Below are 22673 nucleotides of genomic sequence, written 5' to 3' on the forward strand. Positions count from 1 at the left end.
TGAGGTGGGCAAAGATAAGTGATACCTACAGACTTAGGGTAAATGAGAAGTCAACCTGTCATATGTACTCATCTTTTGGAGCCATTTGTGACTGTGGTTAGCCTACTCTGACTAACACAAGTCACCTTTAGTATATACACAAGGTGAAAAACAACTTAGAGATGATGCAATTAGGGCAAAAGGAAAGCAAGGATAAGAAAATGAGATGAACTCAAGTGCAAAGTACATACAGAAAATGCACGTGCTAGGCACTGTACACGTTGTTGGAAGCGGGCAACATATTAGGCTTTGAGTTTCCAGCACCCAAATCAAAGACGGGAATTCTATGAGTTACAAGATTAATGAAGCCCAGAAGAGAAAAACATGCCAACGCTCAGAAGAAATGCACATTTTTCTGGTTCTTCAAACTGAGATACATTTCTCCTAAAAGGCCTGTAGCTCTATTGGGTCACTTCCTCAAAAGCATCTGTACGGTGGCTATCACAGGAATGCTTCTATAGTTGATATAACATTCCTCATTGCAAAACATGGTATGTAAGTAAAGGTAGTTCAGAAATAGCACTTCTAAGAGATGCAAGATAATGTAGAGCACAAAGGCAGCTCTCCAATGGTCTGGCTTAACCGAGCATCCAAACATCTTAAAGGGGTGGCTTCCTTGCTTTGGCACAGACTCTGGGGTTATTGCTCAAGAATCAAAAACCATCTACTTCTGGGTGAGCCATGAAATAGAAGGCCAGCCACACAATGTTGCAAGAACATAGCCTGATCCGTTGGACGGAGGGCCTGTCAGGAGGTGGCCCAAACCTGACCTGCTGACCATAAAGTGAGGAAGGTCTCCCACGACCTGCTTGCTTGAGTGGGTGCTTCTGGTGTGAATGTTCACTCAGTTCCCACATCTCAGAGCTGGTGATGGAAAAGAAATCAAGGCTGCACCTACTGAGGTCATCCTTGGTTTCCTAAGGTCCCAGGCGTGGATGAGAAACATCTGGCCAGGAAGCCAGCCTGCCAGAGTCCTGGAGAAAGGATACCGAGCCACACCACCAGGAAGGTAAAAACCTCCTCAGTGTTATTCTGGCCAGCATTCAAATCCTCAGGGTTTGTGGAGCAAAGAACTACCTCATACAGCTGCCCTGCCAAAGGTCCTCAGAATGAGGTAGACTACAGCTCCCAATTCCTAATCCCTCCTGAAGCGAGGCACTTAATCCTGGAGGGATAAACAACGTCCCTCTGAAAGATGTTATGCTCTGAGGGAAGCCGTGTATCATGGGAAATGGCTAGACTTTTCTCCAGAGAACATGTTCTCCCTTGCTTAATGAGAAAGAGGTGGACACGTGTCAAACATCGCAAAGCTGTTTTGTTCCCATCTTTTCCTCTCCCCTTTCCTTCCTCCCTTTAGGACACAGATAGAAATAATACATTAGCCGAAACCAGTTTGGCTCAGTGGTAGAGCGTCGGTCTGCGGACTGAAAGGTCCCAGGTTCGATTCTGGTCAAGGGCATGTACATTGGTTTCGGGCACATCCCCAGTAGGGGGTGTGCAAGAGGCAGCTGATCGATGTTTCTCTCTCATCGACGTTTCTAGCTCTCTATCTCTCTTCCTTCCTCTCTGTAAAAAATCAATAAAATATATTTAAAAAAATAATAATACATTAACTATAACCATGGGTATTGTATTTACCAGTAGTATTTATTTACGAAGGCTGATATCAATAGAATTGAAATATTCATTTTTTGAAGCTTTTCATGGGATTCCCTCTTATAATATATATAGATATTATGTATCTATAATATATATGTAAATATCAATATATACAACATATATGAATTGGAAAAAGCCAGTTAAATTACCAGTGATTATTACCTAAATGATAAATCATAAATAAGGGTATGAAATTATAACAATAATAATAAGACAAATATACAAAAAATGATTAATTATAGAAAAATAAACTGTGTGTTTCATGTACTCCCAATTATAAACCTTCTTTTGCCTACTCCTGTTTATGTAATTATTCCCAGCCTTTGGTAAATTCACTCACTTTATTATTGTCTATTTTTTTTTAAGGAAGAGCTTTCCCTGTCTCCTCCTGAAAATATTATAAGGCATACATTAATTTTTCTAAATGTGATAGAATTAAATTGTTTTTTAAAAAGAATTTGGGTGAATTTCAGACTCATTTGAGATTATGAGACAAATTATGGATGTCTGAAAAACAACAAAGAATCAAACCACTAAGTTAATACTGTGTGTCTTCTCTTCTCTTTGATGCTTGTATTCTTTAGAGCCCCTTCTAAGACCTTTAATTCCTCTGGGAGAGGGTATGTGGGGCTACACTTTTTGTTTCCAGTTAATTTTTCATCCCTACAGCTTCAACACCATTTTCACACCCAAGGGTCACTAGCCTTCTTGGGTCAGACTCGTGAGGAAGTGCCGGAAGGTGAATCCCTGGGTCCTGCGGGCGCTGCCTCTCCTGCGGGCGCTGCCTCTCCTGCGGGCGTGGCCATGTTGTCCTGGGCAGTCCCTGCTGCTGCTGAGGCTCAGGAGGTAGGTTTTCACCATCCAAGTTCCCTCCCGAGAGCCTTGCCTGCCATCTCTCTGACATTCCTGTGGATAATGCTTTGCTTACTGGGAGTGAAGAGAGGCAAGTGAGAATCCCCTTGAACATGGATGACAGCCTTCCTCTCACGCTCCTGACTGGCAGAGCATTCAGGCAATGCCTCTACTTTAAGAAGTGCTAGAGCTGAGTTTCCTAATTAACAGTAAACTGGGAGCGACTTGCCAGGAAACTTGCAGTTCACAAGTTGCAGGAAAAATGCCACCTCCAAAGGCCCTACCTCCTAAAACCGTCACCACGAAGGTTAGTATTTCAGCATGAATCTGGGCAGGATGATTCAGTCCCTGGCCCCTTGGTGCAAGGGTCCTGGTGTTATCATCTGGAAATACGGAGCCAGTGGCTTCATCTGGAATAAGCCAGTGTGCCAGATGGTCAGGATCACAGCTAGTCTACATCTTTGAGAAAGTGAAGGGACTGGCACAGCTAAGACTGTGATGTCATGCAGTGTGCACACTGGTGTCCTGTAGAGTTAACCACCTAGTGAGTCTGTTTTTATAAATTTAGTCAACAGCCTGACCCCCGCTGTTCATTTCTCAGTCTGCACTTCCCTCTATGGGAGGGCCCACACAGGTAAACTCAGTGAGCATTGCTGGCTGATTTGTTTGCTCAGGGAAATGTCATGTGAATAAGAGCATTTAATCAATAACTTTGCCTTTGGTGGCGGTGATGATGGGTTGTTTCTTGGAAGATTATCCAGTTCCTGATATAGTAAGCATTATCTTTTTACAGTTAATTGTTGGCTTAAGTCTATATATATATATAAATATTTACAATATCCATACCTAAAATACTATACATAGTACATCTCTCTCTATAAAAGCCTAAGCAAGCAGCTGGAAGCTATGTGCATGGATCACTAGGGGGCAGAAGCTCAACGCAGGAGCGGAAACCAATGGAACAAACTGATGAATCTCAGAGGGAAGAGGGAAAGGGGAGAGTGGGAAAAGATTAACCAAAGATCTTATATGTATACTAGAGGCCTGGTACACAGATTCGTGCATTAGTGGGGTCCCTCAGCCTGGCCTGCAGGGATCAGCCTGAAACCAGCTCTCCCATATCCCCTGAGAGGTCCCCCGGATTGAGAGAGGGCGCAGGCCAGGCCGAGGGATCCCACCGGTGCACACATCTGTCCACTGGGCCTCTAGTCTAGTACATAAATATAAACACATACCTACACATGCGCAGAGATGCGCACATACTTTGAGATATTTCCAAAATACAAGAGAACTGGCAGTAGAAAGTAAGCTGTGGCTTATATTGTTATATGTTGTATTTGTAACTGACACCTGTTATGATGGTGCCATGGTGACGAAGAGGAGTCGGAAGAAGGGCTCAGTTCACACCTGCCCAGAGGGCTCAGACACAGCTGCAGAGCTGCCATCTGGAAACCTGCCCCCCACACCGGCCCGTCGCTGCAATTCCTTCTACCAGGAGCATATCCTTGTACTGCAATTCCAATTAAACAGCTGTTCAAACGCCCGCTCGTTAAAACCACCGCCCATAGGTTAAAACTTGCCTGAAGGCAGTTTTTATATGCAGAAGGAGAAGTGTGTATGCAAGTGGGAAGGGGACTCCAGAAACAGGGAACAGACGCATTGTTGATAAGAGGAATCGGGAACTGTAGAGGCCAAACTCATTACTTCATCTTTTTCAAATTGAAAGAAAAAGATGAAGTAATGAGATGTGATCTCTCTTCCCTGTCTCATCTTTGAAAGAAGCTTTCAGTTCCTGACACAGCAATGGTTAATATAAATGAACCATGGCCTATTTGTCTACATGATCTACCTGTGCTTTCGATTTAAATGTTTGGCCATTTATTCGAGGCCTGACAATAATTAACTCACCATAAGGAAATCACATGAAAAATATAATTTCCTGGAGTCACTGAGAATTGTAAAGGGCAGTGGTCACATTGGGGCCTTTTTGTGTCAGCCAGTGCCAAAGTCCTTTTTAATCAGCGGTGGCGCCTGCCCTTTCTCAGTCCTGCTGGACCTGAGCCATTTGAGCCAGGTAGGGTTTCGGGGCTAAGGGAGCCTCGCTGAGTCCTGTAGACATGAAATCGGGCTGCGTGCGTTCCCTAGAGCTGGAAACGGTGCGGCTGTTGGTCCATTAAACACTGTTTGAGCACCCACTTGGTACTGGGCACTATTAAACTCTAGAAATAAACAAACTGGTTAAAAACAAAAAATAATACTGTTTTGGCCTTGGAAAAATGTACTGACACAGAGGCCTTCAGTGTTTCTGTTCTTGTCAACCAGCTAGTCTTCCCTAACGCCAGGAACTCTGAACCTCCTTCTTATTCTAATTAAAATTGTTTGAAGGCAAAGAGGAAAGTTTGTCTCCAAAGAACTATTGGGGAAAAAAAATTCTTTTTACCTCATAACGTTTTACCAATGCTGCCCTCTGCAGACCAAAACTAGAATCTCAATTCAGCAGTTAACAAACTTCCCAACATCTGTTAGTTCAGAGAGAGACTTGAAGGTCCTGGGTCTTCAGACTTCAGTCATACTCCCCTAAAATAACAGCGAACAATTCTGTGCTCCCTTACACATTTTTAAAGTTGACATATAAGTGTGTCGTAAAGGATGAATTTTCCACACATTTTTTCCTGTGCTTTAAATACTTGCAGACTGTGCTCATCCAATTTGTGAAAAAAATGTCCTTTGCATCAGCTGGTGGGCAAGCCCAGCCCTCATTGTCAAACCAACCAACCAATCAATCAACCAACCAAATTAAATTGCTTTCTGACAGGAAAAAAAAAAAGTTTACTTGCTTTTTTCCACTTAATGAAACTGCTTGTTGGTGGCTACCCTTGCACTCTTGTGCTCTAACGCTGAGGCGGGTGGGGTGGGTGAGGCGGGTGGGTGAGTGGGGGTGGAGGTGGGCTCGCTGGAGCAGGCACAGGTGACGGTGACACAGCCCAGTTGGGTTTCCTTCCAGAAAGTCCCGGATACTTTGCTTTCCTGGGAATTTCCTCTCTTAGATTTGAATGTCTTATTGTGCTGCTGTTTGCTACAGGTTCCCCTACCCTGGGGTGGTGTATTTAGTAAGATGCAGGATGTTCAGAGCTGTTCTTCTTCTGTGCGGTGGGGGAAGGGAGGTTGTGAAAGGGGAGGTGTAAACAAGAAGTGAGGGGGCAACCTGCTGCTTGAGCAACCACGGGCACTTCCTTGGGCGGACACTTTTAGGAGCACGGAAGTTGAGCATGCAGAAAAGGATTTCTGTAGACTACCTTAATGGGTAACCTCCTCAGCCAACAGGCTGACCTAGCTCACCTGAGGAACGCAACCACCTGAGAGCCACATGCTGACCACAGACAGGGCCCAAGAGGTCACTTATGTTTTGGTGACTCTCCTTACATCTCCACGCTCACTCTGGCCTTTGACAATGGCTTTCCTCAGGGTCCCCTAGAGTGCAGAACTGTGATGTGCCTCTATCATGTCTTTCAAAGGTTAGGCCTTCTGGAAAGCAACTCTTCCTTCTCTGCCTCTCTTGAGGTCGCAAAGATAAATTTGATCCCCAGGAGCTACTTAGCAGAAGGCAAATGTCATTTTACAGCACTTTTCTACTCATATTGTCAGGTCAAGAGGTTCTTCCATCTGGTCGGTAGTTGGACAACTGCGCCAGAGGCCCGGGGTGTGGAGATGACCCCTGTCTGCTGCGCAGCACCCGGAAGGCCGGCCTGAGACATTCTAGGTCCTGAACCGCTTGACCCAGCCTGCCATTCTAGGCTCAGCTCCTGCTGCATCCGACACCCACTGGTGGGAATATGATGTGCCTCTCACAGCCCCTGTGCTGTTTGTTCCCTCTGCCTGGCTTGCCTTGAACCTCAGGTCTGTCAAAAGCCTCTTTTAAGGTTAAAATCCTGTTTTTTGATTATTCCCCAGTAGTAGTCTCTTTCCTTTCCTTTAATCCTATAAGTCTGTACTTCTTAGAGTATATATTGTATTTTGCCTTGGGTTGTAATTAACTACATGTCTCATGACTCTTTGAGAAAACAGACAAATTTATTTTTATATTTCCCAGCTGTCTAGCTAAGATCTGGTAATGAGAAGGTACTCAGAAAATATAAAGTCCCAGGTACATCCCATACCGTTCTATGTGCATTTATAAAATACAACTGCCAAATAAATACAGACTCTGTTTCCTCAGATCAAAGGATGCACTTCTCACCACACACTAAAGAACAACAGGATGCGTCCTGGAACTTGGCAGCATCTGCAGTTGGAGTAAAGGGCTTCTGTGAGGGTGAGGGAACTAAGAGTACAAGCCGGGATTCTGAAATTTCTAAAGCAGTGCCTTGTGCTTCCAGGTCAGCAGAGTACATGGATGGCATGCTGTGCATCAAAGAAAAAACAGAAAGCTCTCCCTTCCCCTAGAAGAAAATATTCTGCTCAAGGCCCAGATTTATTTATTGATTCAAGTAATTTTTAAAATGTAAGTTTTTAAAACATCCCCAAGCATTATTTGGAAATGTTTCCAAATTTTATCAAAGACACAGAAACATCTATATATATATAAAAGTCTAAGCGACTGGTCACAATGATGTTCACTGACTAACAGGAGGCAGAGGCTTAATGCAGGAGCTGCCCCTAATGCAGGAGCTGCCACCTGGTGGTTAGTGTGCTCCCACAGTGGGAGCACCACTCAGCTCCGCTGATCAACAGGCGCCAGAGCCATGTTCATGGCGGGTGAGCACAGCTGCTGTGGTGTGAGCCTCTCCCTCAGACACTCTCCCTGTGTGCCCCTCCCCCATCCATACGGGAACTGGGATCGGGACCAGCGTCTGGGCTGACTAAGCATGAGGAGCAGGGCTGTGATGACGAGTGGCAGCTGTGCAGTCATGGGTGCACTGGTATTGCCCTAGGGCAGGAGCCTCGGCAGCGAGCCTACTGAGTGGGTCTGGGATGGGTGGGAGTGTTTCAGCCTTTGGCCCAGGCTCAGGCTTCTCCCCATCTGCCTGCTGCTTTGTGCACTACTTCATGCTGTGCTGGATCAACACAGACAGTGGGTTGGAGCGGAGGTCCACTGATCCCTGCAGGCTAGGACAAGGAAAAAACAGAAAGCTCCTCCTTCCCCTAGAAGGAAATATTCTGCTCAAGGCCCAGATTTATTTATTGATTCAAGTAATTTTTAAAAAATGTAAGTTTTTAAAACATTCCCAAGCATTATTTGGAAATGTTTCCAAATTTTATCAAAGACACAGAAACATCTATATCTATATCTATATCTATATCTATATCTATATCTATATATATATATATATATATATATATATATATATATATAAAAGTCTAAGCGACTAGTCACAATGATGTTCACTGATGTGCATGAATTTGTGCACCAGATCTCTAGTCTATATATATATATATATATATATATATATATATATATATATATATATATATATATATATAAAAGCCTAAGTGACCCATTGATTGGCTGACCAGACAACTGGCTGGTAGCTATGATGCACACTGACCACCAGGGGGCAGCAACTTTGCAGAGTGCCCTCTCGCACTCTGGGACCCCTCAGGGGATATCAGAGAGCTGGTTTCAGCCTGATTTCCATAGGCCAGGCATAGGGACCCACCAATGCACAAATCCATGCACTGGGCCTCTAGTAATAAAATAGACAGAAATCAAACTCCATGGTAATTTCTTAAGCATTCTCACACACTCAAATAAATGTGTAGCTTAGATTTAAATGATAGTCATATGTCATCACTTAATCTAGGCAGGATAAAAAAAAATAGAGCAAGGGTTGAAAAAATTCCACCTAAATTGTATCTAATTTGGCAGGGACCAAACTTATTTAGATACTCATAACTCTGTGAATAAATAGCTAATTGTTCTGCAGTGTAGTGGTTTTCCAAAACAAATCAACTCAGACAAACCAAAGAACTGAGAATATGCAGGCCATGTAAATTGCCTTTGTGGGAACCACACCAGAGGCACCGACAGTCAAGGCAACTCAGAGTGTGACAAACCTTGTTGTTAATATGCCAGAATGGCCAAGGCCACTCTGAACATGGGAATATTAATCAGAATGTTCAAAGCTAAGATACCATAAGCAGGTGCAAGGCCACAGCGATCTCACATGCATGTCCTTCTATAACCCGAATGATTGATGTCATTGTCGGCTAGAGGCCTCTTTTGTCTAAGTGGTATAATACATGGTGCTGACCAGCTAGTGCTGGAGAAGCTGAGGCAGGCTCAGAGGATGTAGCTCCTACGTGTGCAGAAAAGGCTGGAGAGGTTGGAGAAGCTGCTGAGGCAGAGAGCTCAGGTGCGGTTACTATGTGAGGCAGTGAGGCTAGGGGCAACGTGTGGCCGCTCAGATAATAGATGTGGGTACAGAGACTATTACTGCTTTTGTAGGAAAGACATATTTGTTCACCAGTTAGTATGCGGCTGCCTATATAGGACTGTTGTAAAGAACTGTCTTGTCTGATGGTTATATGGTCACTGGCTTCCACAATAAAGACTCATTCTTATACAACCACAACTTCCCATGGCTTCTCCATCTAAGATCCGGTGTCCAAGAAGGTCCAGTCCCTGGCAGAGGGGCTCGGACTCCACAGTTACTGTAGTTGATCAGGGTTCAAGAAGGAACCTGCTCCCACAGCTGGCACAGTGAGCAGGATACAGAATAATATATGGACTCAGAGCTGCAGTGCTCTCACTGTTTCTGACAGTCTTATAAACCATGCATAAAGCATTATGCCTCTGGAAAAATGTGATTTTATTTTACCATCAAGCTTTATGTGCCACATCCCAAAGCCCTCTGCTTTCCCTGGTCCCGAGTTCCTCTCCTTGCCCTTTACAATCTTCCCTCCCCCCACACAACTCCTCTCCCTGAATGAGCCACATCTCATTTACGCTCCTCCTGGTTTTTAATCAACACAGGGCTGCTCCACTGGTGCCTGTTTCGGACTCCAATTTTGATTGGACTCCAATTTTGATTGGCGGAATCATCTGTTCAGTTCCATGAAAAAAAAAAAAATGATTCCAACCATCTAGTCACTGATGGCCAAGGCCACTCTGAACATGGGAATATTAATCAGAATGTTCAAAGCTAAGATACCAATGAGTGGCATTCAAAGATTGCTCAAGTTTATCAGCTGTGTTTTATCCAGAGCTTATGCATATATATATAAACTAGAGGCCGTTGCACAAAGAGATTCATGCAATAGGCCTTCCTTCCCTTGGCTTCCAGCACCGGTTTTCCTCTGGCACCCGGGACCCAGGCCTTCGCACTGGCTGGAGTCTGCCATCTTCGTCTTCGCTGTGGACTCCAGATTCTGCAGTCTTTGTCTTCGCTGCACTGGAGTGCTGCTCCTGTAGATCCCTTCACCCCGCACCCCCCATCCCCATATGTTTCTCTTTTATTAGTGTAGATGTAAGAAATGGTCTGCCACCTGCCCACGGAGTAATTGTCTAGTTTCGTCACCTGATTATCTCAACATGTTTAGAGAGTGAGACATGAAGGCAGACGATTTGATATTAAAAGGTATCATTAAGGCACAGAAATGGAGGAAAAAAGAATGAAATCTTGGCTATCAAGTAGAAAAGCAAATTTTTGGAAGGAAGTGTGCCAGTTTCTTGCCTGGGAGCTTCTTGTCCCAGCTCTGTCGATAACCAGCTGACTTTACCTAAAGATTTGTCCATTTTTACACTAAAAAAGTTGCACAATGAGTACAGATAAGAACACTTTGGATTATTAGTCTACTAAGGAGTCACCTAGTTTTTAAATGCTAAAGTTTAGAGAATTCATCCACCAAGTCTTACCCAACATGCCCTTCTTTTTAAAATATATATTTTTATGGATTTCAGTGAGAGAAAGGGAGAGGGAAAGAGGGATTGAAACATCAATAATAAGAGAGAATTGTTGATTGGCTGCCTTTTGAACACCCTCCAATGGGGATGGAGCCCACAACTCAGGCATGGGCCCTTGATCAGAACCGAACCAGGGACCCTTCAGTCCACAGGCCAACGCTCTATCCATTGAGCCAAACCAGCGAGGGCCCAACATGCCCTTCATTGAGCACCTGTTACAAGCTCCGCACACCAGGCATTTGAGCATTTGGCAGCTAAGGTGTTCCCATGGAAACGAGTTCCACTTCAGGAGAGTTTTCCAATCTGGCTGTAAATTGGTGTTAGTGAGAGTAGCCTCCATCCTGCTAACAAACAAAGCCAGCCTTTCAGAGAAGTGGCAAGCTGATTCTGTACCACATGTTTTTCCAGCATCCTCCATAAAAACCCTCTGTGGTGTTTGCTGGATGGCCTCTCACTGACCTTTCCCTTGTATTCTATTATAAATGCCATTCTCATGCTAAGCTTGATGAGCATTCTCATTCTTTCTGCAATAGGAGAGTTGTCAGGTTTCGTAAATAAAAGTACAGGACTTCTGGTATTTAAATTGGATTTCAGATAACAACAAGGAATTTTAAAATATATAATATTTCTGACATACCCCCCAAAAATCATTATTTATCTAAAATTTAATAGAATGGGTAAATCTCCGCAGAGACTCAAGTTTAATTTTCCTCTCCACTGGAATGTGTGTGTGTGTGTGTGTTTCTGTTTATCCCTCAGGAAATAATGCTGCACAATCTGGAACTACTCTACTTACCTTAAAATATATATATACACTCTCCTTCCCTCAAAAGTTATCAATAATATGTAATAGATACATTTTTCATTAATGACTGTCCTGAGATTTGTCTATTCTCTTCTCTGATGCATATAACTATTACCTTTTAGTCTTTACCTTTCAGTTCCATCTCTGCCACTACTTATCCCATGTTCTTAAATAAGATAAAATCCTTTATTTCAACCATGTAAAGGACAGAATCCTCCAATCCGTTAGCTATATTGTTTATGCAATTTCATGAGTTTCTGAATCTAATAATAGAACAGCCAGCCTGGAGCTCTTTCTGTTGCTAAGTAGCACTTGCATGAACTAAAGATGACCCCCACATTTTAGGTTAAACAGTTGGAGAAGACACTTCATTTTCATTTTTTTAAATTAACATCACAGTAATGTAAGGGGTTGTCTGAGAATCAGCAACAACCACAGGTTTCATCACTCACCTTTGGAGGCTGCTATCCTGACAGTTGTCACAACTAAACACTCCTTCCCAGTGTTCCACTCACAGAAAGGCTGCGGTTCCTTTTCAGACTGGCCAATGTCCAGCCTCTGTCTACAGCAGAATCTGTGTTGGAACCTGCTGACAGACTCTGGGTTAGTTGGCCTACAATCTGGTGTCACAATCTGAGAGGCAACAGGGAACTAATTACACAGAGGAAACAAAGTTCAAGGCACAGGTAATTGTTAAGGTTGGACTTATTTCTGATTAATTGCATGGAAGACACATCAGGAAGGTATAATCATAGGGCAGTGTTTGTACCGTCAGAGATAAGCAAATGTAGGGTGCGGCAGGGTAAACATATTTTGACTTCTTAAATGAAATAGGGTACTTATAACTTGGCCACACACAAAGTTCAAAAACAAACACAAAAGAAAAACATCTGGGAAGTGAACAGTGGCTAATATTGGGGGCCGAGACATGAAGGAAGGAGGAGACAGAAACCCTGTGAAGGTACTAAAATCAGGTTAGGCTCAAGGAAAACTTTAGAAACATTTAGGAACAGGACATCAATTATACAAATTTCCCTGAATTGACCCATGTCTCAGACACAACAGAAAGCACACCTCTTGCAGGATTGAGTCTGAACTACCCACTCCAGCATGTAAGGCCCCACAGTTGGGCCTGAGCCTCAGCTCTCCAGCCTGTCCCTCATATCTCTCTTACTTGCTGAGGGGCGGGGTCAACAAGGAGGTCACAGGGCCACAGAATCTGTGTTTTTGCTAGTGCTTCTCCCCAAATCATCTGCTGTATACCCCATGCAGGCCAGGCATCTTGGCCTCCTTGCATTCCCAGACCATTCTGGTGCTTTCTTCCCATGCCTCTAGTTGCAAAGCCCTTTCTTTTCCATAGCCCATCCCTCACCCACCTGATCTTGTATATCCTGTCCAAGATTCTATTCTTGTTAGCTATAATCTGGGTCTGGCAGACTCCCCCACTGAGCTACAAACACTAAGGGCAGGACCTATCTTTTTTTTGCTCCTCTTCTAAGGACATATTTATTGATTTTAGAGAGAAAGGGAGAGAGAAGGAGATGTGAGAGAGAAACATCAATAGGTTGCCTCCCTCAAGTGCTCTGACTGGGGATGGAACCCACACCTAGATGTGTGCCCTGACTGGGAATCAAACCTACAACCTTTTGGTGTACATGATGACATTCCAATCAACTGAGCTTTTACCTATTTTTCTACCCCCATCATCTGCATTAGTATACAGCCTGGGCCAGATTGGATCTGTAGTAAATATTTGTTGTTGAACTAGGTAGGTGGATGGGTAAATGGTTGGTAGGATGAATGGATGGGTGAGTGAGTGGATGGGTGGATGAACTGGTGAGTGGACAGACAAAATGTGGATATTCACTGAGTGGTAGAAATCCACACTGAATAGGAAGCCACCTCTAAGTTCTCCCTGGACTAGGAAAGAGCCTTAGAAAGAGCATGGACCAGAAAACATAAGGGCTTTCACCCTCACTCAGGGGTCTGCAACCTTTAAGACATAAAGAGCCACTTGGACCCGTTTCCGAAGGAAAAAAAACACCTGAGAGCCGCAAAACCATTGCGACATTTAAAACAAACACTGCATATATTGTTTCTTACCTTAATGCTATATACCGGATCGTGCAGTTAGCTGTCAATCTGAAGAAAAAAAGGACTTTTTCACTTAACAATGTAAAATATATTTTTGCAAATTAATAGCTAATTAAAATATTTAATTTACCTGGTTAATGGGATTTTTGCTCCTGAACCTCAGTGCACAGTGTCTGCACATCAGGGCTGTAAGACGTTACTTTCATTTTCACACAGGCTTGCAAGTTGTCATCTGTGAGGCGTGATCGATGTTTGTTTTCAATATAGTTCATGTTGGAGAAGACCTGCTCACATACATATGTGGAGCCGAAGATCGACAGGACTCCAAATGCATACTTTTTCTATGTTTATATAAGTGTTGGGGATGGCATTCCATGTTTCGAATACAAGTTTGTACTGTTTGGGAAGGTTTTCAATATCACTCCATTTAAGATTCTGAGCCAGAATGGCCTTCTGACGGGCAACATCCTCAAGAGTAGCGGATAAGCATTTGAACTTGGACACCCCTATATCTTTGTCGGCTATATCAGCCAGTTCCATCTCAAGATCAGGTTGACTTACACCTGCAAATGCAGTCATATTCAATAGGGATGGATCGATCGCCAGGGAAGTGACAGGGAAGGATAATGCGTTTTTTTCCTCTCTGAACTCACAGAATCATTTCCCAAACGAACTTTGCATTGTGGTGATAGCAGACTTCAAATATTCCAAATTTATCGTATCATGACTTTGTTTGAAATCTCTCAAAGAGGGAAAGTGAGACAGTGTACCTCTCTGTAAATCTTTAACAAACACTGTCAACTTGGGCTCGAATGCCAAAACCTCCTCCAGCATGTGCAGGGCTGTGCCTCCTTTCCCCTGAAGGGTTGTATTTAGTGTGTTTAGATGTGCTGTCATGTCTACCATAAAATGTAATTTTTCCAGCCACTCTGGTTGTTCCAGCTCAGCAAAGGTGAGCTCTTTGCTGGCCAGGAAAGTTTTTACTTCTTCCAAACATGCGACAAAGCGTTTTAGCACCTCGCCTCTGGACAGCCACCGGACCTTGTTGTGGAGCAGGAGGTCAGAATATATGCTTTCCACCTCATCCAATAGCAAACGGAACTGGCAGTGGTTTAAACCCTTTGTCATTATCTTATTAACAATCTGAATGACCACATCCATCACTTTTTAGATTATCCACATTTGTAGATATGGCATTAATTTATTTTCCATTGATTTTTAGTGAGAGTGGAAGGAGGCCGGGCCAGGACAGGGACGCTGTGGTTGCCTAGCGACGCTAAGTGGCTCGCAACCTGCCACACAGAGCGCTGGGAGCTCCGGAGGTGGGCGGCTCCCCGCCCGCCCCCTGCTATCGGCCCTGCTGGGAGCCACAGCAATGCTTCAAAAGAGCCGCATGCGGCTCTGGAGCCGCAGGTTGCCGACACCTTCCCTAACTTCTTCACCGCTGGCCATGTGTCCTTGGGTGAGTCACTGAACCCCTCCAACACCATTATCATTCTCTTGTAAATTGGTGACAAGAACACTTGTCAGTCCGGAGTTGAACTGAATCGTCTCTCAAGGTCATTTTCAGCTGATTCTCCGGGTTGGTTTTTCCCATACCTTCCTTAAGACAAGCCAGGCGAGGAGGTTTCTGGCACAGAGCTCCGGAGTAATGTACAGCACTGGGAAAGCAGCCTCATGATGTTTCATCCAGCAACAACTCACAGGGCTTGACTTTGTCCAGCATCCCTGATGCTAGAATGCTAGAATACTTGTGAGGCACTTTTCAGCCTCTGTGCTGGTTATACCTCAAAACAACCTATGGATTTTTTTTGCCCGGAATCTATTATTTCTCACGGACTGGTCATGTTGAACACACAGCCCAGGCTTCAGTCTTGTTTATCTCGGAAAGCAGAGCCCCCATTTATGAGAGGTTTCCTCTCTGCAGAGTAAAAGGATGTGTAAGGATGGCCTGGATGGGCTGCCCAGCCTGTTCTCATCCCATGGCAGGTAGGATTGAGTAATAAACTTGCTTTAACACCAAGAACTAATGCATCAAGGCTTGATAAACACATTTTTCTAGAGAGGCTGAAGTATTTTTGAAAACAGTGGTTACAGGGATCCTGGTCCTTGGAGGTCATTAGGGATAGCATACATTTCCCCCTACAGTTGGTTTCTGTTTGCCAATAATTTTCTAAGTCTAAACTTGGGTGCCCCCACCCTACCCACTGTAGACTGACTTCCTCCCCATTCCTCCCACTCAGGGAGAAAACGAATGTGTGTGTGGTAGTTGATAGTCTGTGTGGGTGTGGGCCAGTAAAGAAAGAAGCAAACTAGAGGTTAGTGGCAACTTTGTCTGATCTCTAGAATCAAAAGAGGACTCCTCTTAGCAGGATGGCTCAGTGACTGGGTTTTACTTTGGGGCAAATGCCCTTTTCCGTCAGTGTAGGGTTTTGTGACACCTGCTTTGGCCTCCCCTTTGCCTCATTTCAGGCTCTGATGAGGGCGTCAGGTGAGTGTTGTTCCCACATTTGCCTTTGCCCCAGAGTGTGTGTGCACACCTGTCTGTGCGGCATGACTGTGCGTCTGTGAGCTTTGACCTGGTCACCAGCCAAGAAGCTGGGAGCTGCTGGGAGCTCCCAGGGCTGGTGGCCCTCATATTGCTTAGGACTCAGGCTAAATCAGAATCCCTTGGCAAATTGGGTTTGGGGCATGGCGTTTAAGTTTCCATCACCCCATTGCGTGAGGGGGTTAGAGATAAGGGGCTAAGTGGGGGAAAGTCCTGCATTTGTTTCCACTTATCATCTCATGCAATCTTTCTGGGTTGACTAAAGGCAGATAAGTATTATAGGTTCCTCCATCTTCACATGAAGAATCAAAGCATAGAAAGCTGAGTGGGGGATTTAAGTCCTTTGATTTTAACTTCTCTGTTTTTACCACTTATTTTTCTGCTGGAGGTTTCCCATGACTACAATTTAATTTCTTTTAAAACACATACATGCTCTTTGTTTAATAAATATTTCAAACCTCCTGAAGAGTGTAAGTGGAGATGTGTGCATCTCCAGTGGCCTCCCTCTCCATACTATTTCCCTGAGGTACCCACTCAGGGAGGAGTTTGGGGCCCAATGCCAATATTTATTGTAGATAATAAATTCCTGATGTTCTCTGTCTCTCCTCAAGTTTCTGCCTCAGGCCTGCCTTTCCTTCACTAGTGATTCTCCCAGCGTTGCACAGCGAGAGCCCAGAGGACGTGGGTATTCAACGCACCCTTTCATAGTCTCTAATTATGTCAGGAATGTTTCTTTTCTTAAGGATCTTCTCCATTTTAATCATGGAGTGCTTTTGCTTGGAGAGTGGGTAGAGAGGTGGATCGAAGGGTGGCAAAAGTGGAAAGGAAAATCACGTTGTTGGAATAAGATCTTTCTGCAGAGAACCATTTCCTCAGGCTGTTGTGAGATTTTGCTGCAGCCCAAATCATTATTTCAAAAATGGTGCCCCAGGATTTAGCTTTCTGGCCTTGCCTGAAGGATTTGTTGGGGTAACTTAGTAGTAGTGTTTTGATTAATTAGCTGAAAGCTGGATTCTATATAAATGCAAATTGTCACCTTCCCCCACCTACAGAGTCCTTCTCAGGCACTGAAATGGGAAAGAGCTGAGAAGAATGAGGTGGAGTTAGAATTGCTGGCTGGCCATGACTTCATCTGAATTTCATCTCTCAGAGGTGGGGGACACGGCTCATGCAAATGCCACCGCCACAGACCAGCATTCCCAAAATGTAATCACCTGAGGTGGAGGCTCAGCCTTTGACACAGAGGTGGGTGGCACGATACTAATGAAATAGGAACACGGGGTGCCAATAAGTAATCTTTTGGATTAGAAGAGGGAAATGTCGCCAAAATTCTGATCTTTGTAGATACAAAGGAACACACACTTGTGGAGTTTTACCTGCTATCAAAGTCTGACTTCACACCTACCAGTCACTGATGTTTATTTCCCACACAAGACAGTGCGGGTGGGTTAGGGAGGACTGCGAGGGCGACAGGAGCAGACGGGGCCTGCCCACTCCAGGAAGGTTGCCAGTCAGGCGGGGAGAGCGGGCTTGGTGGCCACAGGGCTGCCACGGGCAGCTTGGGGGAAGTGGGACATGAAACCTACCCTCTGGGGCCACTGGGTGTCAGTGGAGACGAGGCTTGCCTCACAGGAAGGCAGAGGGAGCTCACATTATTAGACAGTGCATATAGCTGCTTAATAAATACCAGCTAAATACCATGGCTTTTTCCCACCTGGGTTTACATCAGAGGTTCCCAAACTTGTTTGTGCCGTAGACCCCTTGCCATGTTTTTCGGTTTTGGGTAGACCCCCTACTTACCTGATATTGATTTTTTTGTAAATTTCTAACTGTAGTGAAGTTTAGTGTTAAAATTTAATAAAAAATAATGTACCTACTTTTCTCCGGCATTCTCAAACAAAATAACACTGATTCACTATAATTTGTATGATAAACTACCAGTTTATATTTTTTAAAATATTTTCTCAGCACTTTCCTATTCAAGATTCAGGAAACGAATGAACGTATTTTTCTCACATTCATATTTATAGAGTGACGAATTGAACAAGTCGGTGCAAGTTCGCGAAGCTTTGAGACAAAAATTGGCAAGAATGTTTACTGCGCGTATGCTTGTAACAAGATGATACTGGTATATCATTATGTGCAGGTTTTTATCCTACAACTTACACAATTTTATAAACATATATAATACATTTTTTACTTCATAGGTACTTTTATAAATAATTTATATGTTTTTATATTATAAGATAATATGATGTAAGTAAATAGGTACTATCAGTGTATGTTGAGATCCACTATCGTGGACCCCCATTTTCATTTCATGGACCCCCAAATTTTTTTTTCGCTGACGTAGACCCCTTGCAGGTTGTCATAGACCCCTGGGGGTCGATATAGACCACTTTGGGAATCACTGGTTTACATTATCTTTCCTTTTGACACTTTTCTCCCAGACCTGCAGAGGGCGGCAGAGTGCTTCAGTCTGCTCTTCCTTCTTCCTGCTTTGTGCTGCCACCCAATTTCCACTGGGCACAGAGGGCACAGGTCCACGGGTCCATGAAACTTTTGGGGAGCCCATGAAAATTTCTCTTAAAATCAGAGGAGAAATAACATTAATGAATATGTAAGAGTTTATCCTGTTCGCACTATATTAATTTTTATGTCAGGACAGTCATTAAATACAATTTTTGATATATTTGTGGAGGAAAAAGCCAGGAAGTCAAGGTGCCTTGAACTCATGAAAGTTGTAATGTGGCCCCACACGTCCTGGAAAACACACACACACACACACACACACACACACACACACACACCCCACACACAAGTCAATAGTTCAATAACAGTAGCTCCACAGGTGCTGGAACTCACTTCAGTTGGCAGCCTGGCTGCCTTTTGGCAAAGGTAAGAGGGGCTGAGCCCCGAAGTCCAGGTAGGATTTAGGAGATTATCAACTATGGAAAAGCATACAACCTTTTCTGGAGAAAAGCCTTGCTGCCCAGATATGCAGAATAAACAGCCCATTTGCCCAATAATTAACAGGTGGATTCTGAAGGGAGACTTTGTGGTGAGAGCTTGAGGCAGGGGTGGAGGGTGGTGGTGGTGGTGAAGGATTTGGTGTAGGAAACAAACAGGGCCACATGAGGCCATTTTCCAAATAGGTTAAGTTTGCATCTTAAATACAATAGGGGTGCTTGATGACACCAGCCATTGTTGAAGGAAATCTCTTTATAATGTGTCACATTATATTTTAAACTTTTAAAAATATATATATATTTTATTGATTTTACACAGAGAGGAATTAAGAGGGACAGAGAGTTAGAAACGTCGATGAGAGAGAAACATCGACCAGCTGCCTCTTGCACACCCCCCACTGGGTATGTGCCCGCAACCAAGGTACATGCCCTTGACCGGAATCGAACCTGGGACCTTTCAGTCCGCAGGCCGACGCTCTATCCACTGAGCCAAACCGGTCCCGGCTATATTTTAAACTTTTATTGATGGATTCACACACACACACACACACACACACACACACACACACAGACACAGTCAATAGTACTAAAAGATTAAGACTAATAACAGTGGTTCCTTGCTTCACATTTCTGCCTTTCCAGATCCTCGTTCCTGCTACTTGAAAGCAGTCACCATCAGCCCTTCCAAACCCTTCTATTTTCCTGGTACCTAACTCCAGATTTCTAATATGTATTTACTTCCTACTGGTCCACTGCTGAGTCAACAATTACTTTCCCCTTTTTATACAATATTTAGACCATCCAGGACTTAATATTTGCTTAATTTTTAATATTTGTTTAGTTATCTTTTTATAATATTTCTTAATTCTTCCTAAAGAGTGCAAATAATCTGTAGAACATGATAAGAGGCAATCTATCTGTTCCTTTCACTTCTCTGGATCCCTTTCTTGAAGCCATCCTGCTTCCTGCTGGAAAATGGGATGGTTTCACCCTCTCCTGGTGGCTACGGTGTTGGCTTCCTGGCATTCCCCATGACAGCTTTCTGGCGTGGCTTGCTAGTTTTCTAGGTTCACTGTTTTGACTTTTCTTCCTTTTTTTACTCTTTCCCTTTCTTCCCATATCTACTTTTTTGATTGGTAGCTTCTAGGAAAAGCATATATGAGACATGACTTTTTTTTGAATCATTGTGCATCTGAAAAGGCCTTAATTCAGCATATTTAATTGATAAATTGGCTTCCTAGAATTTTAAAACATTTCTTTTTCATATTCTAGTTTCCAGAGTTGTTGAGAAGTCAGCCATTCTGTCCTTTATATTTGACTAGAGGCCCGGCACACAAAATTCATGCACAGGAGGGGGTCCCTCAGCCCAGCCTGCACCCTCTCACAATAAGGGACTGCTGGCTCCTAACAGCTTGCCTGCCTACCTGATTGCTCCTAACTCCTCCCCACCCCCCTGCCAGCCTGGTTACCCCCAAGTGCTTGCCTCCCTGCTGACTTGGTTGCCCCTAACTGCCCCCCCTGACTGACCTGGTCACCCCATGCAGCCTGCTGGTCATTCCTTTGGTTGTCTCTCACTAACCTCCCTGCTGGCCTGCTTGCCCCACACAGCTGCTGTCTGGTTGTTACTATTACTGTTTGGTTGCCTAGTCTGGTCGTGAGGGTCCTGGCTTTATATATATATATATTAGCATTGTGGTTTCTTTGTAGAAGCTTTTAAGGGGTTCTCTCTATCACAGGGATTCTGAAATTTCATGATGACATGTTGTGGGGTGGGTCTTTTTTTATTCATTGTGTTGGACATTTGGTGGGCTCCTTTCAACCTAGAGACTTAGTTCCTTTAGTCTTATACTCTTTCCTTGAAATTTCCTTCTCTCTATTTTTACTTTTCAACTAGAGGCCTGGTGCATGAGATTTATGCACTAGAGGAGGAGTCCCACAGCCTGGACTGCACCCTCTAGCAGTCCAGGACAACTGAGAGGATGTCTCCCTGCCAACTTAGGTCCAATCCCCACCCCCTCGTCCCACCCCCCCACCCCACCCTGGGTATTAGGCCTAACCCACAGTCAGATGTCCCTCTTATAGTCTGGGACTTCTCACTCCTTGCCATCCGCCTGCAGCAGAGGCAGGAGAGGCTCCTGCCACCACCCCTGTGCTCCCCAGCTATGAGCCCAGTTTCTGGCTAAGTGATGGTCCCCCTGTGGGAGCACACTTACCATCAGGGGGCAGCTCCTGTGTTGAACATCTGCCCCTTGATGGTCAGTGCATGTCATAGCAACCATTGTTCTGCCATTGGGTCATTTGCATATTAAGCTTTTATTATATAGGATTCTTCCATTCTGGATCTCCTATTAATTAGATATTATACCAACTGATATTGATCCTCTAATTTTCTTACCTACTCCTAGTTATCCATCTCTTTGTCTTATTGTGTTACTTTCTGTGTCATATTACCTTTATATTCCAAGTGTTATGTACAAATAAAAGTCTCTGACTCTCCAAAAATCTTTAATCATCTTCAAAAATTATGTTGATATTTATTGTCCATTATTTCTTTCTTTCATGCTCTCTTTATCTTTGTGTACTTATACCTTTTAGATTTCTTGATTGTCACTTTGGTGGAGTTTGAAGAAGGAGGATTTTGGGGAGCGGGTATGGATAGGAATGGAGTGGAAGTTCCAACACTGGAGCTACCTGGTGGTATTGTTCCTATTTTATTGCTGATCTGCTTACCTCATGGGGCCTAGACACTCTCTGGGCTCGGTTACTACCCTCTCCTTCAAGCTAACCCTTATTCACATCCTTAGTTTACAGAGGCAGAGGGAATAATGGAAGATTTCTGGATTGGAGTCCAATGATGTCAGTTCAAGCTCCAGTTAGGTGTTTTATTAGCAGTGTCGATTTAGTCAATGCACCAAACTTCAGTGCAACCATGTCATCCTCTGGAAATGGTTCTATTGTACCTGCTCTACCTATAATGAGTATCAGATCAAGAGATATCTGTGTAAGACTGCTGTCAAAACTATAAGACGTTATGAACCTGTTAATTAGGGTTGACAGTGAATGATAGAGCTGACAGCTAGTTGCTCATGTTTGGAGGCAGAACACAGGATTTTTTTTTTTTTTACTTCTTGGCTGCCTGTACCTTCCATGAATCACTCTGAATGCTTGTTATAGACTATGAACTTGAAAACTCCATTGCCCTTTGTGGAGGAAACAAGGATAAATCAACGTATGTTGAACAGAACTTCCCCCAAGAGATACAAATGGGTAGTTGGGGAGACTCAGCTCACCCACTTTTAAGCAAGTTGACCAGGCTGCCATGGTTTAGCCACCAGAAGTAATGATTGAAAGGTGGGTGTAACCAAAAAAGTTACAACTGGCTTGTACCTTGTCTGAAGAAAGAATGTGCCAATTCAGGGGCAGATCTGCAGAGTGAAAGGGAGGTCAGGGAGCAAACTGTTGTCAGTGTCTTCAGTACCATACAGTGAAGGTACCGGTGGGGACACATGTCCATCATATCTGCGTGGCAGCTGCATTTCCACAGCAGAGATGTCTGTATCAGTCCACATAAGCTCATCAACACAAATAGGACAATCGAACAAATTTTCCTTGTCCTAATTCTATGTTGATTAAAAAACCGTTCTTTGAGCACATGCTTTGTGACAGGCACTCTTTAGATGCCTGGGATACAAGCAGTGAACAAGAAAGGCAAAGATGCCTGCCCTCCTGCAGCCTACCTTCTATTAAAAATAACTTCTTGAGCCCTGGCTGGGTAGCTCAGTTAGTTGGATTATTGTCCCACAC

The 22673-nt window shown here is 43.9% G+C and overlaps 1 protein-coding gene and 1 long non-coding RNA gene across 2 annotated transcripts in view; both read right to left on the bottom strand.

The window, feature by feature from the left end:
* LOC311620215 (histone-lysine N-methyltransferase SETMAR-like) overlaps nt 1–1714 on the bottom strand; it is an 85843-nt gene extending 84129 nt beyond the window's left edge. Inside the window, exon 1 of the mRNA XM_084879453.1 lies at nt 1695–1714. The gene's annotated coding sequence lies outside the window, so the exon portion shown is untranslated. The remainder of the gene's footprint in view (nt 1–1694) is intronic.
* Nucleotides 1–13649, bottom strand: part of LOC311620254 — a 387779-nt gene extending 374130 nt beyond the window's left edge. Inside the window, exons 1-2 of the long non-coding RNA XR_014794657.1 lie at nt 13483–13649; nt 13362–13400 (exon numbers count right to left, since the gene is read on the bottom strand). This is a non-coding gene — a long non-coding RNA (uncharacterized lncRNA). The remainder of the gene's footprint in view (nt 1–13361; nt 13401–13482) is intronic.
* Nucleotides 13650–22673: the final 9024 nt, after the last annotated feature.

Source organism: Pipistrellus hanaki (assembly GCF_964339955.1).
Source record: "Pipistrellus hanaki genome assembly, chromosome: 3".
NCBI classification, from domain to species: Eukaryota; Metazoa; Chordata; class Mammalia; order Chiroptera; family Vespertilionidae; genus Pipistrellus; species Pipistrellus hanaki.